Source organism: Amia ocellicauda, chromosome 2 (genome assembly GCF_036373705.1).
Source record: "Amia ocellicauda isolate fAmiCal2 chromosome 2, fAmiCal2.hap1, whole genome shotgun sequence".
Taxonomy (NCBI): domain Eukaryota; kingdom Metazoa; phylum Chordata; class Actinopteri; order Amiiformes; family Amiidae; genus Amia; species Amia ocellicauda.
In genome coordinates, this window is record NC_089851.1 from 54275340 (window position 1) to 54293939 (window position 18600).

The 18600-nt window shown below is 50.8% G+C and overlaps 7 non-coding genes across 7 annotated transcripts; all 7 read right to left on the reverse strand.

The window, feature by feature from the left end:
* Window positions 1–335: 335 nt before the first annotated feature.
* Window positions 336–407, reverse strand: trnap-ugg (transfer RNA proline (anticodon UGG)). The gene has a single exon. It is a non-coding gene; the product is annotated as a tRNA-Pro (tRNA).
* Window positions 408–1506: 1099 nt separating this feature from the next.
* Window positions 1507–1578, reverse strand: trnap-ugg (transfer RNA proline (anticodon UGG)). Its single transcript has one exon. It is a non-coding gene; the product is annotated as a tRNA-Pro (tRNA).
* Window positions 1579–7331: 5753 nt separating this feature from the next.
* Window positions 7332–7403, reverse strand: trnap-ugg (transfer RNA proline (anticodon UGG)). The gene has a single exon. It is a non-coding gene; the product is annotated as a tRNA-Pro (tRNA).
* A 1108-nt stretch (window positions 7404–8511) lies between these two features.
* On the reverse strand, window positions 8512–8583 carry trnap-ugg (transfer RNA proline (anticodon UGG)). The gene has a single exon. It is a non-coding gene; the product is annotated as a tRNA-Pro (tRNA).
* A 521-nt stretch (window positions 8584–9104) lies between these two features.
* Window positions 9105–9176, reverse strand: trnap-agg (transfer RNA proline (anticodon AGG)). Its single transcript has one exon. It is a non-coding gene; the product is annotated as a tRNA-Pro (tRNA).
* A 5777-nt stretch (window positions 9177–14953) lies between these two features.
* On the reverse strand, window positions 14954–15025 carry trnap-ugg (transfer RNA proline (anticodon UGG)). Its single transcript has one exon. It is a non-coding gene; the product is annotated as a tRNA-Pro (tRNA).
* A 1108-nt stretch (window positions 15026–16133) lies between these two features.
* trnap-ugg (transfer RNA proline (anticodon UGG)) lies at window positions 16134–16205 on the reverse strand. The gene has a single exon. It is a non-coding gene; the product is annotated as a tRNA-Pro (tRNA).
* Between the last annotated feature and the right edge of the window lie 2395 nt (window positions 16206–18600).

Consider the following 18600-nt stretch of genomic DNA (forward strand, 5'->3'; position numbering starts at 1 on the left):
CCGCAAACAACTGAAAAGAATGCCTCTCCTTTGGTGCAGCTCAGGAGTACACGTTCAGCAAAGGTCTCCATAACAAGCCGGCAAACCACATTTCGTCCTCCTCCTCCTCAACAACACACTACATGTCCTCCTCCTCCTCAACAACAACAACGAACTTGTAAAATACACATTTTCTTTAAAGAAAACAAAACACACAGATGACAGTCTGATTTCCCATCAGCTACACAGCCAACAGTATCTGAGGTTGAAAGACCTCCCTGGTGCAGAGGAGCCCAGAAGCCAAGCATCGAGAGAGAGCAAACGAATGCTTCAGAGAATGCAAAGCAGGGCCAAGCAGGCTCGTCCGGGAGTTGAACCCGGGACCTCTCGCACCCAAAGTGAGAATCATACCCCTAGACCAACGAGCCAAGTTATCTGACAGTGTCACAGTTTCTGCTGGGCAAGCGCGTAACTGCTTTGGGGCAGACCGGGAGACCTACGCTCACTGACTGATAGCATGGACTGTAGCGCTGACGTGTCTTTCCAGAATGGTAACGCCATCCCCAGTGAGACAGCACTGAGAGCATTGTTCAGCAGGCCCGCAAACAACTGAAAAGAATGCCTCTCCTTTGGTGCAGCTCAGGAGTGCACGTTCAGCAAAGGTCTCCATAACAAGCCGGCAAACCACATTTCGTCCTCCTCCTCCTCAACAACACACTACATGTCCTCCACCTCCTCCTCAACAACAACAACAACAACAACAACGAACTTGTAAAAAACACATTTTCTTTAAAGAAAACAAAACATACAGATGACAGTCTGATTTCCCATCAGCTATACGGGCAACAGTATCTGAGGTCGATAGCCCTCCCTTGTGCAGAGGAGCCCAGAAGCCAGCCTTCAAGAGCAAACGAACAAACACTTCGGTGACTGCAAAGTGGGGCCAAGTGGGCTCGTCCTGAAGTTGAACCCAGGGCCTCTCACACCCTCAGCAAGAATCATACCCCTAGACCAACGAGCCAAGTTAACGGAGGGTGTCGCAGTTTCTGCTGGGCAAGCGCGTAACTGCTTTGGGGCAGACCGGGAGACCTACGCTCACTGACTGATAGCATGGACTGTAGCGCTGAAGTGTCTTTCCAGAACGGTAACCGTATCCCCAGTGAGACAGCACTGAGAGCATGGTTCAGCAGGCCCGCAAACAACTGAAAAGAATGCCTCTCCTTTGGTGCAGCTCAGGAGTACACGTTCAGCAAAGGTCTCCATAACAAGCCGGCAAACCACATTTCGTCCTCCTCCTCCTCAACAACACACTACATGTCCTCCTCCTCCTCAACAACAACAACGAACTTGTAAAATACACATTTTCTTTAAAGAAAACAAAACACACAGATGACAGTCTGATTTCCCATCAGCTACACAGCCAACAGTATCTGAGGTTGAAAGACCTCCCTGGTTCAGAGGAGCCCAGAAGCCAAGCATCGAGAGAGAACAAACGAATGCTTCAGAGAATGTAAAGCAGGGCCAAGCGGGCTCGTCCGGGAGTTGAACCCGGGACCTCTCGCACCCAAAGCGAGAATCATACCCCTAGACCAACGAGCCAAGTTATCTGACAGTGTCACAGTTTCTGCTGGGCAAGCGCGTAACTGCTTTGGGGCAGACCGGGAGACCTACGCTCACTGACTGATAGCATGGACTGTAGCGCTGACGTGTCTTTCCAGAATGGTAACGCCATCCCCAGTGAGACAGCACTGAGAGCATGGTTCAGCAGGCCCGCAAACAACTGAAAAGAATGCCTCTCCTTTGGTGCAGCTCAGGAGTACACGTTCAGCAAAGGTCTCCATAACAAGCCGGCAAACCACATTTCGTCCTCCTCCTCCTCAACAACACACTACATGTCCTCCTCCTCCTCCTCAACAACAACAACAACAACGAACTTGTAAAAAACACATTTTCTTTAAAGAAAACAAAACACACAGATGACAGTCTGATTTCCCATCAGCTTTACAGGCAACAGTATCTGAGGTCGATAGCCCTCCCTTGTGCAGAGGAGCCCAGAAGCCAGCCTTCAAGAGCAAACGAACAAACACTTCGGTGACTGCAAAGTGGGGCCAAGTGGGCTCGTCCTGGAGTTGAACCCAGGGCCTCTCACACCCTCAGCAAGAATCATACCCCTAGACCAACGAGCCAAGTTAACGGAGGGTGTCGCAGTTTCTGCTGGGCAAGCGCGTAACTGCTTTGGCGCAGACCGGGAGACCTACGCTCACTGACTGATAGCATGGACTGTAGCGCTGACGTGTCTTTCCAGAATGGTAACGCCATCCCCAGTGAGACAGCACTGAGAGCATGGTTCAGCAGGCCCGCAAACAACTGAAAAGAATGCCTCTCCTTTGGTGCAGCTCAGGAGTACACGTTCAGCAAAGGTCTCCATAACAAGCCGGCAAACCACATTTCGTCCTCCTCCTCCTCAACAACACACTACATGTCCTCCTCAACAACAACAACGAACTTGTAAAATACACATTTTCTTTAAAGAAAACAAAACACACAGATGACAGTCTGATTTCCCATCAGCTATACAGGCAACAGTATCTGAGGTCGATAGCCCTCCCTTGTGCAGAGGAGCCCAGAAGCCAGCCTTCAAGAGCAAACGAACAAACACTTCGGTGACTGCAAAGTGGGGCCAAGTGGGCTCATCCTGGAGTTGAACCCAGGGCCTCTCACACCCTCAGCAAGAATCATACCCCTAGACCAACGAGCCAAGTTAACGGAGGGTGTCGCAGTTTCTGCTGGGCAAGCGCGTAACTGCTTTGGGGCAGACCGGGAGACCTACGCTCACTGACTGATAGCATGGACTGTAGCGCTGAAGTGTCTTTCCAGAACGGTAACCGTATCCCCAGTGAGACAGCACTGAGAGCATGGTTCAGCAGGCCCGCAAACAACTGAAAAGAATGCCTCTCCTTTGGTGCAGCTCAGGAGTACACGTTCAGCAAAGGTCTCCATAACAAGCCGGCAAACCACATTTCGTCCTCCTCCTCCTCAACAACACACTACATGTCCTCCTCCTCCTCCTCAACAAGAACAACAACAACAACGAACTTGTAAAAAACACATTTTCTTTAAAGAAAACAAAACACACAGATGACAGTCTGATTTCCCATCAGCTTTACAGGCAACAGTATCTGAGGTCGATACCCCTCCCTTGTGCAGAGGAGCCCAGAAGCCAGCCTTCAAGAGCAAACGAACAAACACTTCGGTGACTGCAAAGTGGGGCCAAGTGGGCTCGTCCTGGAGTTGAACCCAGGGCCTCTCACACCCTCAGCAAGAATCATACCCCTAGACCAACGAGCCAAGTTAATGGAGGGTGTCGCAGTTTCTGCTGGGCAAGCGCGTAACTGCTTTGGGGCAGACCGGGAGACCTACGCTCACTGACTGATAGCATGGACTGTAGCGCTGACGTGTCTTTCCAGAATGGTAACGCCATCCCCAGTGAGACAGCACTGAGAGCATGGTTCAGCAGGCCCGCAAACAACTGAAAAGAATGCCTCTCCTTTGGTGCAGCTCAGGAGTACACGTTCAGCAAAGGTCTCCATAACAAGCCGGCAAACCACATTTCGTCCTCCTCCTCCTCAACAACACACTACATGTCCTCCTCAACAACAACAACGAACTTGTAAAATACACATTTTCTTTAAAGAAAACAAAACACACAGATGACAGTCTGATTTCCCATCAGCTACACAGCCAACAGTATCTGAGGTTGAAAGACCTCCCTGGTGCAGAGGAGCCCAGAAGCCAAGCATCGAGAGAGAGCAAACGAATGCTTCAGAGAATGCAAAGCAGGGCCAAGCGGGCTCGTACGGGAGTTGAACCCGGGACCTCTCGCACCCAAAGCAAGAATCATACCCCTAGACCAACGAGCCAAGTTATCTGACAGTGTCGCAGTTTCTGCTGGGCAAGCGCGTAACTGCTTTGGGGCAGACCGGGAGACCTACGCTCACTGACTGATAGCATGGACTGTAGCGCTGACGTGTCTTTCCAGAATGGTAACGCCATCCCCAGTGAGACAGCACTGAGAGCATTGTTCAGCAGGCCCGCAAACAACTGAAAAGAATGCCTCTCCTTTGGTGCAGCTCAGGAGTACACGTTCAGCAAAGGTCTCCATAACAAGCCGGCAAACCACATTTCGTCCTCCTCCTCCTCAACAACACACTACATGTCCTCCTCCTCCTCCTCAACAACAACAACAACAACGAACTTGTAAAAAACACATTTTCTTTAAAGAAAACAAAACACACAGATGACAGTCTGATTTCCCATCAGCTATACAGGCAACAGTATCTGAGGTCGATAGCCCTCCCTTGTGCAGAGGAGCCCAGAAGCCAGCCTTCAAGAGCAAACGAACAAACACTTCGGTGACTGCAAAGTGGGGCCAAGTGGGCTCATCCTGGAGTTGAACCCAGGGCCTCTCACACCCTCAGCAAGAATCATACCCCTAGACCAACGAGCCAAGTTAACGGAGGGTGTCGCAGTTTCTGCTGGGCAAGCGCGTAACTGCTTTGGGGCAGACCGGGAGACCTACGCTCACTGACTGATAGCATGGACTGTAGCGCTGAAGTGTCTTTCCAGAACGGTAACCGTATCCCCAGTGAGACAGCACTGAGAGCATGGTTCAGCAGGCCCGCAAACAACTGAAAAGAATGCCTCTCCTTTGGTGCAGCTCAGGAGTACACGTTCAGCAAAGGTCTCCATAACAAGCCGGCAAACCACATTTCGTCCTCCTCCTCCTCAACAACACACTACATGTCCTCCTCCTCCTCCTCAACAAGAACAACAACAACAACGAACTTGTAAAAAACACATTTTCTTTAAAGAAAACAAAACACACAGATGACAGTCTGATTTCCCATCAGCTTTACAGGCAACAGTATCTGAGGTCGATACCCCTCCCTTGTGCAGAGGAGCCCAGAAGCCAGCCTTCAAGAGCAAACGAACAAACACTTCGGTGACTGCAAAGTGGGGCCAAGTGGGCTCGTCCTGGAGTTGAACCCAGGGCCTCTCACACCCTCAGCAAGAATCATACCCCTAGACCAACGAGCCAAGTTAACGGAGGGTGTCGCAGTTTCTGCTGGGCAAGCGCGTAACTGCTTTGGGGCAGACCGGGAGACCTACGCTCACTAACTGATAGCATGGACTGTAGCGCTGACGTGTCTTTCCAGAATGGTAACGCCATCCCCAGTGAGACAGCACTGAGAGCATGGTTCAGCAGGCCCGCAAACAACTGAAAAGAATGCCTCTCCTTTGGTGCAGCTCAGGAGTACACGTTCAGCAAAGGTCTCCATAACAAGCCGGCAAACCACATTTCGTCCTCCTCCTCCTCAACAACACACTACATGTCCTCCTCAACAACAACAACGAACTTGTAAAATACACATTTTCTTTAAAGAAAACAAAACACACAGATGACAGTCTGATTTCCCATCAGCTACACAGCCAACAGTATCTGAGGTTGAAAGACCTCCCTGGTGCAGAGGAGCCCAGAAGCCAAGCATCGAGAGAGAGCAAACGAATGCTTCAGAGAATGCAAAGCAGGGCCAAGCGGGCTCGTACGGGAGTTGAACCCAGGACCTCTCGCACCCAAAGCAAGAATCATACCCCTAGACCAACGAGCCAAGTTATCTGACAGTGTCGCAGTTTCTGCTGGGCAAGCGCGTAACTGCTTTGGGGCAGACCGGGAGACCTACGCTCACTGACTGATAGCATGGACTGTAGCGCTGACGTGTCTTTCCAGAATGGTAACGCCATCCCCAGTGAGACAGCACTGAGAGCATTGTTCAGCAGGCCCGCAAACAACTGAAAAGAATGCCTCTCCTTTGGTGCAGCTCAGGAGTACACGTTCAGCAAAGGTCTCCATAACAAGCCGGCAAACCACATTTCGTCCTCCTCCTCCTCAACAACACACTACATGTCCTCCTCCTCCTCCTCAACAACAACAACAACAACGAACTTGTAAAAAACACATTTTCTTTAAAGAAAACAAAACACACAGATGACAGTCTGATTTCCCATCAGCTATACAGGCAACAGTATCTGAGGTCGATAGCCCTCCCTTGTGCAGAGGAGCCCAGAAGCCAGCCTTCAAGAGCAAACGAACAAACACTTCGGTGACTGCAAAGTGGGGCCAAGTGGGCTCATCCTGGAGTTGAACCCAGGGCCTCTCACACCCTCAGCAAGAATCATACCCCTAGACCAACGAGCCAAGTTAACGGAGGGTGTCGCATTTTCTGCTGGGCAAGCGCGTAACTGCTTTGGGGCAGACCGGGAGACCTACGCTCACTGACTGATAGCATGGACTGTAGCGCTGACGTGTCTTTCCAGAATGGTAACGCCATCCCCAGTGAGACAGCACTGAGAGCATTGTTCAGCAGGCCCGCAAACAACTGAAAAGAATGCCTCTCCTTTGGTGCAGCTCAGGAGTACACGTTCAGCAAAGGTCTCCATAACAAGCCGGCAAACCACATTTCGTCCTCCTCCTCCTCAACAACACACTACATGTCCTCCTCCTCCTCCTCAACAACAACAACAACAACAACGAACTTGTAAAAAACACATTTTCTTTAAAGAAAACAAAACACACAGATGACAGTCTGATTTCCCATCAGCTATACAGGCAACAGTATCTGAGGTCGATAGCCCTCCCTTGTGCAGAGGAGCCCAGAAGCCAGCCTTCAAGAGCAAACGAACAAACACTTCGGTGACTGCAAAGTGGGGCCAAGTGGGCTCATCCTGGAGTTGAACCCAGGGCCTCTCACACCCTCAGCAAGAATCATACCCCTAGACCAACGAGCCAAGTTAACGGAGGGTGTCGCAGTTTCTGCTGGGCAAGCGCGTAACTGCTTTGGGGCAGACCGGGAGACCTACGCTCACTGACTGATAGCATGGACTGTTGCGCTGAAGTGTCTTTCCAGAATGGTAACGCCATCCCCAGTGAGACAGCACTGAGAGCATGGTTCAGCAGGCCCGCAAACAACTGAAAAGAATGCCTCTCCTTTGGTGCAGCTCAGGAGTACACGTTCAGCAAAGGTCTCCATAACAAGCCGGCAAACCACATTTCGTCCTCCTCCTCCTCAACAACACACTACATGTCCTCCTCCTCCTCAACAACAACAACGAACTTGTAAAATACACATTTTCTTTAAAGAAAACAAAACACACAGATGACAGTCTGATTTCCCATCAGCTACACAGCCAACAGTATCTGAGGTTGAAAGACCTCCCTGGTGCAGAGGAGCCCAGAAGCCAAGCATCGAGAGAGAGCAAACGAATGCTTCAGAGAATGCAAAGCAGGGCCAAGCAGGCTCGTCCGGGAGTTGAACCCGGGACCTCTCGCACCCAAAGCGAGAATCATACCCCTAGACCAACGAGCCAAGTTATCTGACAGTGTCACAGTTTCTGCTGGGCAAGCGCGTAACTGCTTTGGGGCAGACCGGGAGACCTACGCTCACTGACTGATAGCATGGACTGTAGCGCTGACGTGTCTTTCCAGAATGGTAACGCCATCCCCAGTGAGACAGCACTGAGAGCATTGTTCAGCAGGCCCGCAAACAACTGAAAAGAATGCCTCTCCTTTGGTGCAGCTCAGGAGTACACGTTCAGCAAAGGTCTCCATAACAAGCCGGCAAACCACATTTCGTCCTCCTCCTCCTCAACAACACACTACATGTCCTCCTCCTCCTCCTCAACAACAACAACAACAACAACGAACTTGTAAAAAACACATTTTCTTTAAAGAAAACAAAACACACAGATGACAGTCTGATTTCCCATCAGCTATACAGGCAACAGTATCTGAGGTCGATAGCCCTCCCTTGTGCAGAGGAGCCCAGAAGCCAGCCTTCAAGAGCAAACGAACAAACACTTCGGTGACTGCAAAGTGGGGCCAAGTGGGCTCGTCCTGGAGTTGAACGCAGGGCCTCTCACACCCTCAGCAAGAATCATACCCCTAGACCAACGAGCCAAGTTATCTGACAGTTTCACAGTTTCTGCTGGGCAAGCGCGTAACTGCTTTGGGGTCGACCGGGAGACCTACGCTCACTGACTGATAGCATGGACTGTAGCGCTGAAGTGTCTTTCCAGAACGGTAACCGTATCCCCAGTGAGACAGCACTGAGAGCATGGTTCAGCAGGCCCGCAAACAACTGAAAAGAATGCCTCTCCTTTGGTGCAGCTCAGGAGTACACGTTCAGCAAAGGTCTCCATAACAAGCCGGCAAACCACATTTCGTCCTCCTCCTCCTCAACAACACACTACATGTCCTCCTCCTCCTCCTCAACAACAACAACAACAACAACGAACTTGTAAAAAACACATTTTCTTTAAAGAAAACAAAACACACAGATGACAGTCTGATTTCCCATCAGCTACACAGCCAACAGTATCTGAGGTTGAAAGACCTCCCTGGTGCAGAGGAGCCCAGAAGCCAAGCATCGAGAGAGAGCAAACGAATGCTTCAGAGAATGCAAAGCAGGGCCAAGCGGGCTCGTCCGGGAGTTGAACCCGGGACCTCTCGCACCCAAAGCGAGAATCATACCCCTAGACCAACGAGCCAAGTTATCTGAGAGTGTCGCAGTTTCTGCTGGGCAAGCGCGTAACTGCTTTGGGGCAGACCGGGAGACCTACGCTCACTGACTGATAGCATGGACTGTAGCGCTGACGTGTCTTTCCAGAATGGTAACGCCATCCCCAGTGAGACAGCACTGAGAGCATGGTTCAGCAGGCCCGCAAACAACTGAAAAGAATGCCTCTCCTTTGGTGCAGCTCAGGAGTACACGTTCAGCAAAGGTCTCCATAACAAGCCGGCAAACCACATTTCGTCCTCCTCCTCCTCAACAACACACTACATGTCCTCCACCTCCTCCTCAACAACAACAACAACAACAACAACGAACTTGTAAAAAACACATTTTCTTTAAAGAAAACAAAACACACAGATGACAGTCTGATTTCCCATCAGCTACACAGCCAACAGTATCTGAGGTTGAAAGACCTCCCTGGTGCAGAGGAGCCCAGAAGCCAAGCATCGAGAGAGAACAAACGAATGCTTTAGAGAATGCAAAGCAGGGCCAAGCGGGCTCGTCCGGGAGTTGAACCCGGGACCTCTCGCACCCTAAGCGAGAATCATACCCCTAGACCAACGAGCCAAGTTAACGGAGCGTGTCGCAGTTTCTGCTGGGCAAGCGCGTAACTGCTTTGGGGCAGACCGGGAGACCTACGCTCACTGACTGATAGCATGGACTGTAGCGCTGACGTATCTTTCCAGAATGGTAACGCCATCCCCAGTGAGACAGCACTGAGAGCATGGTTCAGCAGGCCCGCAAACAACTGAAAAGAATGCCTCTCCTTTGGTGCAGCTCAGAAGTACACGTTCAGCAAAGGTCTCCATAACAAGCCGGCAAACCACATTTCGTCCTCCTCCTCCTCAACAACACACTACATGTCCTCCTCCTCCTCCTCAACAACAACAACAACAACAACAACGAACTTGTAAAAAACACATTTTCTTTAAAGAAAACAAAACACACAGATGACAGTCTGATTTCCCATCAGCTATACAGGCAACAGTATCTGAGGTCGATAGCCCTCCCTTGTGCAGAGGAGCCCAGAAGCCAGCCTTCAAGAGCAAACGAACAAACACTTCGGTGACTGCAAAGTGGGGCCAAGTGGGCTCGTCCTGGAGTTGAACCCAGGGCCTCTCACACCCTCAGCAAGAATCATACCCCTAGACCAACGAGCCAAGTTAACGGAGGGTGTCGCAGTTTCTGCTGGGCAAGCGCGTAACTGCTTTGGGGCAGACCGGGAGACCTACGCTCACTGACTGATAGCATGGACTGTAGCGCTGACGTGTCTTTCCAGAATGGTAACGCCATCCCCAGTGAGACAGCACTGAGAGCATGGTTCAGCAGGCCCGCAAACAACTGAAAAGAATGCCTCTCCTTTGGTGCAGCTCAGGAGTACACGTTCAGCAAAGGTCTCCATAACAAGCCGGCAAACCACATTTCGTCCTCCTCCTCCTCAACAACACACTACATGTCCTCCTCAACAACAACAACGAACTTGTAAAATACACATTTTCTTTAAAGAAAACAAAACACACAGATGACAGTCTGATTTCCCATCAGCTACACAGCCAACAGTATCTGAGGTTGAAAGACCTCCCTGGTGCAGAGGAGCCCAGAAGCCAAGCATCGAGAGAGAGCAAACGAATGCTTCAGAGAATGCAAAGCAGGGCCAAGCGGGCTCGTACGGGAGTTGAACCCGGGACCTCTCGCACCCAAAGCAAGAATCATACCCCTAGACCAACGAGCCAAGTTATCTGACAGTGTCGCAGTTTCTGCTGGGCAAGCGCGTAACTGCTTTGGGGCAGACCGGGAGACCTACGCTCACTGACTGATAGCATGGACTGTAGCGCTGACGTGTCTTTCCAGAATGGTAACGCCATCCCCAGTGAGACAGCACTGAGAGCATTGTTCAGCAGGCCCGCAAACAACTGAAAAGAATGCCTCTCCTTTGGTGCAGCTCAGGAGTACACGTTCAGCAAAGGTCTCCATAACAAGCCGGCAAACCACATTTCGTCCTCCTCCTCCTCAACAACACACTACATGTCCTCCTCCTCCTCCTCAACAACAACAACAACAACGAACTTGTAAAAAACACATTTTCTTTAAAGAAAACAAAACACACAGATGACAGTCTGATTTCCCATCAGCTATACAGGCAACAGTATCTGAGGTCGATAGCCCTCCCTTGTGCAGAGGAGCCCAGAAGCCAGCCTTCAAGAGCAAACGAACAAACACTTCAGTGACTGCAAAGTGGGGCCAAGTGGGCTCATCCTGGAGTTGAACCCAGGGCCTCTCACACCCTCAGCAAGAATCATACCCCTAGACCAACGAGCCAAGTTAACGGAGGGTGTCGCAGTTTCTGCTGGGCAAGCGCGTAACTGCTTTGGGGCAGACCGGGAGACCTACGCTCACTGACTGATAGCATGGACTGTAGCGCTGAAGTGTCTTTCCAGAACGGTAACCGTATCCCCAGTGAGACAGCACTGAGAGCATGGTTCAGCAGGCCCGCAAACAACTGAAAAGAATGCCTCTCCTTTGGTGCAGCTCAGGAGTACACGTTCAGCAAAGGTCTCCATAACAAGCCGGCAAACCACATTTCGTCCTCCTCCTCCTCAACAACACACTACATGTCCTCCTCCTCCTCCTCAACAAGAACAACAACAACAACGAACTAGTAAAAAACACATTTTCTTTAAAGAAAACAAAACACACAGATGACAGTCTGATTTCCCATCAGCTTTACAGGCAACAGTATCTGAGGTCGATACCCCTCCCTTGTGCAGAGGAGCCCAGAAGCCAGCCTTCAAGAGCAAACGAACAAACACTTCAGTGACTGCAAAGTGGGGCCAAGTGGGCTCATCCTGGAGTTGAACCCAGGGCCTCTCACACCCTCAGCAAGAATCATACCCCTAGACCAACGAGCCAAGTTAACGGAGGGTGTCGCAGTTTCTGCTGGGCAAGCGCGTAACTGCTTTGGGGCAGACCGGGAGACCTACGCTCACTGACTGATAGCATGGACTGTAGCGCTGACGTGTCTTTCCAGAATGGTAACGCCATCCCCAGTGAGACAGCACTGAGAGCATGGTTCAGCAGGCCCGCAAACAACTGAAAAGAATGCCTCTCCTTTGGTGCAGCTCAGGAGTACACGTTCAGCAAAGGTCTCCATAACAAGCCGGCAAACCACATTTCGTCCTCCTCCTCCTCAACAACACACTACATGTCCTCCTCAACAACAACAACGAACTTGTAAAATACACATTTTCTTTAAAGAAAACAAAACACACAGATGACAGTCTGATTTCCCATCAGCTACACAGCCAACAGTATCTGAGGTTGAAAGACCTCCCTGGTGCAGAGGAGCCCAGAAGCCAAGCATCGAGAGAGAGCAAACGAATGCTTCAGAGAATGCAAAGCAGGGCCAAGCGGGCTCGTACGGGAGTTGAACCCGGGACCTCTCGCACCCAAAGCAAGAATCATACCCCTAGACCAACGAGCCAAGTTATCTGACAGTGTCGCAGTTTCTGCTGGGCAAGCGCGTAACTGCTTTGGGGCAGACCGGGAGACCTACGCTCACTGACTGATAGCATGGACTGTAGCGCTGACGTGTCTTTCCAGAATGGTAACGCCATCCCCAGTGAGACAGCACTGAGAGCATTGTTCAGCAGGCCCGCAAACAACTGAAAAGAATGCCTCTCCTTTGGTGCAGCTCAGGAGTACACGTTCAGCAAAGGTCTCCATAACAAGCCGGCAAACCACATTTCGTCCTCCTCCTCCTCAACAACACACTACATGTCCTCCTCCTCCTCCTCAACAACAACAACAACAACGAACTTGTAAAAAACACATTTTCTTTAAAGAAAACAAAACACACAGATGACAGTCTGATTTCCCATCAGCTATACAGGCAACAGTATCTGAGGTCGATAGCCCTCCCTTGTGCAGAGGAGCCCAGAAGCCAGCCTTCAAGAGCAAACGAACAAACACTTCGGTGACTGCAAAGTGGGGCCAAGTGGGCTCATCCTGGAGTTGAACCCAGGGCCTCTCACACCCTCAGCAAGAATCATACCCCTAGACCAACGAGCCAAGTTAACGGAGGGTGTCGCATTTTCTGCTGGGCAAGCGCGTAACTGCTTTGGGGCAGACCGGGAGACCTACGCTCACTGACTGATAGCATGGACTGTAGCGCTGACGTGTCTTTCCAGAATGGTAACGCCATCCCCAGTGAGACAGCACTGAGAGCATTGTTCAGCAGGCCCGCAAACAACTGAAAAGAATGCCTCTCCTTTGGTGCAGCTCAGGAGTACACGTTCAGCAAAGGTCTCCATAACAAGCCGGCAAACCACATTTCGTCCTCCTCCTCCTCAACAACACACTACATGTCCTCCTCCTCCTCCTCAACAACAACAACAACAACAACGAACTTGTAAAAAACACATTTTCTTTAAAGAAAACAAAACACACAGATGACAGTCTGATTTCCCATCAGCTATACAGGCAACAGTATCTGAGGTCGATAGCCCTCCCTTGTGCAGAGGAGCCCAGAAGCCAGCCTTCAAGAGCAAACGAACAAACACTTCGGTGACTGCAAAGTGGGGCCAAGTGGGCTCATCCTGGAGTTGAACCCAGGGCCTCTCACACCCTCAGCAAGAATCATACCCCTAGACCAACGAGCCAAGTTAACGGAGGGTGTCGCAGTTTCTGCTGGGCAAGCGCGTAACTGCTTTGGGGCAGACCGGGAGACCTACGCTCACTGACTGATAGCATGGACTGTTGCGCTGAAGTGTCTTTCCAGAATGGTAACGCCATCCCCAGTGAGACAGCACTGAGAGCATGGTTCAGCAGGCCCGCAAACAACTGAAAAGAATGCCTCTCCTTTGGTGCAGCTCAGGAGTACACGTTCAGCAAAGGTCTCCATAACAAGCCGGCAAACCACATTTCGTCCTCCTCCTCCTCAACAACACACTACATGTCCTCCTCCTCCTCCTCAACAACAACAACAACAACAACGAACTTGTAAAAAACACATTTTCTTTAAAGAAAACAAAACACACAGATGACAGTCTGATTTCCCATCAGCTATACAGGCAACAGTATCTGAGGTCGATAGCCCTCCCTTGTGCAGAGGAGCCCAGAAGCCAGCCTTCAAGAGCAAACGAACAAACACTTCGGTGACTGCAAAGTGGGGCCAAGTGGGCTCATCTTGGAGTTGAACCCAGGGCCTCTCACACCCTCAGCAAGAATCATACCCCTAGACCAACGAGCCAAGTTAACGGAGGGTGTCGCATTTTCTGCTGGGCAAGCGCGTAACTGCTTTGGGGCAGACCGGGAGACCTACGCTCACTGACTGATAGCATGGACTGTAGCGCTGACGTGTCTTTCCAGAATGGTAACGCCATCCCCAGTGAGACAGCACTGAGAGCATTGTTCAGCAGGCCCGCAAACAACTGAAAAGAATGCCTCTCCTTTGGTGCAGCTCAGGAGTACACGTTCAGCAAAGGTCTCCATAACAAGCCGGCAAACCACATTTCGTCCTCCTCCTCCTCAACAACACACTACATGTCCTCCTCCTCCTCCTCAACAACAACAACAACAACAACGAACTTGTAAAAAACACATTTTCTTTAAAGAAAACAAAACACACAGATGACAGTCTGATTTCCCATCAGCTATACAGGCAACAGTATCTGAGGTCGATAGCCCTCCCTTGTGCAGAGGAGCCCAGAAGCCAGCCTTCAAGAGCAAACGAACAAACACTTCGGTGACTGCAAAGTGGGGCCAAGTGGGCTCATCCTGGAGTTGAACCCAGGGCCTCTCACACCCTCAGCAAGAATCATACCCCTAGACCAACGAGCCAAGTTAACGGAGGGTGTCGCAGTTTCTGCTGGGCAAGCGCGTAACTGCTTTGGGGCAGACCGGGAGACCTACGCTCACTGACTGATAGCATGGACTGTTGCGCTGAAGTGTCTTTCCAGAATGGTAACGCCATCCCCAGTGAGACAGCACTGAGAGCATGGTTCAGCAGGCCCGCAAACAACTGAAAAGAATGCCTCTCCTTTGGTGCAGCTCAGGAGTACACGTTCAGCAAAGGTCTCCATAACAAGCCGGCAAACCACATTTCGTCCTCCTCCTCCTCAACAACACACTACATGTCCTCCTCCTCCTCAACAACAACAACGAACTTGTAAAATACACATTTTCTTTAAAGAAAACAAAACACACAGATGACAGTCTGATTTCCCATCAGCTACACAGCCAACAGTATCTGAGGTTGAAAGACCTCCCTGGTGCAGAGGAGCCCAGAAGCCAAGCATCGAGAGAGAGCAAACGAATGCTTCAGAGAATGCAAAGCAGGGCCAAGCAGGCTCGTCCGGTAGTTGAACCCGGGACCTCTCGCACCCAAAGCGAGAATCATACCCCTAGACCAACGAGCCAAGTTATCTGACAGTGTCACAGTTTCTGCTGGGCAAGCGCGTAACTGCTTTGGGGCAGACCGGGAGACCTACGCTCACTGACTGATAGCATGGACTGTAGCGCTGACGTGTCTTTCCAGAATGGTAACGCCATCCCCAGTGAGACAGCACTGAGAGCATTGTTCAGCAGGCCCGCAAACAACTGAAAAGAATGCCTCTCCTTTGGTGCAGCTCAGGAGTACACGTTCAGCAAAGGTCTCCATAACAAGCCGGCAAACCACATTTCGTCCTCCTCCTCCTCAACAACACACTACATGTCCTCCTCCTCCTCCTCAACAACAACAACAACAACAACGAACTTGTAAAAAACACATTTTCTTTAAAGAAAACAAAACACACAGATGACAGTCTGATTTCCCATCAGCTATACAGGCAACAGTATCTGAGGTCGATAGCCCTCCCTTGTGCAGAGGAGCCCAGAAGCCAGCCTTCAAGAGCAAACGAACAAACACTTCGGTGACTGCAAAGTGGGGCCAAGTGGGCTCGTCCTGGAGTTGAACGCAGGGCCTCTCACACCCTCAGCAAGAATCATACCCCTAGACCAACGAGCCAAGTTATCTGACAGTTTCACAGTTTCTGCTGGGCAAGCGCGTAACTGCTTTGGGGTCGACCGGGAGACCTACGCTCACTGACTGATAGCATGGACTGTAGCGCTGAAGTGTCTTTCCAGAACGGTAACCGTATCCCCAGTGAGACAGCACTGAGAGCATGGTTCAGCAGGCCCGCAAACAACTGAAAAGAATGCCTCTCCTTTGGTGCAGCTCAGGAGTACACGTTCAGCAAAGGTCTCCATAACAAGCCGGCAAACCACATTTCGTCCTCCTCCTCCTCAACAACACACTACATGTCCTCCTCCTCCTCCTCAACAACAACAACAACAACAACGAACTTGTAAAAAACACATTTTCTTTAAAGAAAACAAAACACACAGATGACAGTCTGATTTCCCATCAGCTACACAGCCAACAGTATCTGAGGTTGAAAGACCTCCCTGGTGCAGAGGAGCCCAGAAGCCAAGCATCGAGAGAGAGCAAACGAATGCTTCAGAGAATGCAAAGCAGGGCCAAGCGGGCTCGTCCGGGAGTTGAACCCGGGACCTCTCGCACCCAAAGCGAGAATCATACCCCTAGACCAACGATCCAAGTTATCTGAGAGTGTCGCAGTTTCTGCTGGGCAAGCGCGTAACTGCTTTGGGGCAGACCGGGAGACCTACGCTCACTGACTGATAGCATGGACTGTAGCGCTGACGTGTCTTTCCAGAATGGTAACGCCATCCCCAGTGAGACAGCACTGAGAGCATTGTTCAGCAGGCCCGCAAACAACTGAAAAGAATGCCTCTCCTTTGGTGCAGCTCAGGAGTACACGTTCAGCAAAGGTCTCCATAACAAGCCGGCAAACCACATTTCGTCCTCCTCCTCCTCAGCAACACACTACATGTCCTCCTCCTCCTCCTCAACAACAACAACAACAACGAACTTGTAAAAAACACATTTTCTTTAAAGAAAACAAAACACAAAGATGACAGTCTGATTTCCCATCAGCTTTACAGGCAACAGTATCTGAGGTCGATAGCCCTCCCTTGTGCAGAGGAGCCCAGAAGCCAGCCTTCAAGAGCAAACGAACAAACACTTCGGTGACTGCAAAGTGGGGCCAAGTGGGCTCGTCCTGGAGTTGAACCCAGGGCCTCTCACACCCTCAGCAAGAATCATACCCCTAGACCAACGAGCCAAGTTAACGGAGGGTGTCGCAGTTTCTGCTGGGCAAGCGCGTAACTGCTTTGGGGCAGACCGGGAGACCTACGCTCACTGACTGATAGCATGGACTGTAGCGCTGACGTGTCTTTCCAGAATGGTAACGCCATCCCCAGTGAGACAGCACTGAGAGCATGGTTCAGCAGGCCCGCAAACAACTGAAAAGAATGCCTCTCCTTTGGTGCAGCTCAGGAGTACACGTTCAGCAAAGGTCTCCATAACAAGCCGGCAAACCACATTTCGTCCTCCTCCTCCTCAACAACACACTACATGTCCTCCTCCTCCTCCTCAACAACAACAACAACAACAACGAACTTGTAAAAAACACATTTTCTTTAAAGAAAACAAAACACACAGATGACAGTCTGATTTCCCATCAGCTTTACAGGCAACAGTATCTGAGGTCGATAGCCCTCCCTTGTGCAGAGGAGCCCAGAAGCCAGCCTTCAAGAGCAAACGAACAAACACTTCGGTGACTGCAAAGTGGGGCCAAGTGGGCTCGTCGTGGAGTTGAACCCAGGGCCTCTCACACCCTCAGCAAGAATCATACCCCTAGACCAACGAGCCTAGTTAACGGAGGGTGTCGCAGTTTCTGCTGGGCAAGCGCGTAACTGCTTTGGGGCAGACCGGGAGACCTACGCTCACTGACTGATAGCATGGACTGTAGCGCTGACGTGTCTTTCCAGAATGGTAACGCCATCCCCAGTGAGACAGCACTGAGAGCATGGTTCAGCAGGCCCGCAAACAACTGAAAAGAATGCCTCTCCTTTGGTGCAGCTCAGGAGTACACGTTCAGCAAAGGTCTCCATAACAAGCCGGCAAACCACATTTCGTCCTCCTCCTCCTCAACAACACACTACATGTCCTCCTCCTCCTCCTCAACAACAACAACAACAACGAACTTGTAAAAAACACATTTTCTTTAAAGAAAACAAAACACACAGATGACAGTCTGATTTCCCATCAGCTATACAGGCAACAGTATCTGAGGTCGATAGCCCTCCCTTGTGCAGAGGAGCCCAGAAGCCAGCCTTCAAGAGCAAACGAACAAACACTTCGGTGACTGCAAAGTGGGGCCAAGTGGGCTCATCCTGGAGTTGAACCCAGGGCCTCTCACACCCTCAGCAAGAATCATACCCCTAGACCAACGAGCCAAGTTAACGGAGGGTGTCGCAGTTTCTGCTGGGCAAGCGCGTAACTGCTTTGGGGCAGACCGGGAGACCTACGCTCACTGACTGATAGCATGGACTGTAGCGCTGAAGTGTCTTTCCAGAACGGTAACCGTATCCCCAGTGAGACAGCACTGAGAGCATGGTTCAGCAGGCCCGCAAACAACTGAAAAGAATGCCTCTCCTTTGGTGCAGCTCAGGAGTACACGTTCAGCAAAGGTCTCCATAACAAGCCGGCAAACCACATTTCGTCCTCCTCCTCCTCAACAACACACTACATGTCCTCCTCCTCCTCCTCAACAAGAACAACAACAACAACGAACTTGTAAAAAACACATTTTCTTTAAAGAAAACAAAACACACAGATGACAGTCTGATTTCCCATCAGCTTTACAGGCAACAGTATCTGAGGTCGATACCCCTCCCTTGTGCAGAGGAGCCCAGAAGCCAGCCTTCAAGAGCAAACGAACAAACACTTCGGTGACTGCAAAGTGGGGCCAAGTGGGCTCATCCTGGAGTTGAACCCAGGGCCTCTCACACCCTCAGCAAGAATCATACCCCTAGACCAACGAGCCAAGTTAACGGAGGGTGTCGCAGTTTCTGCTGGGCAAGCGCG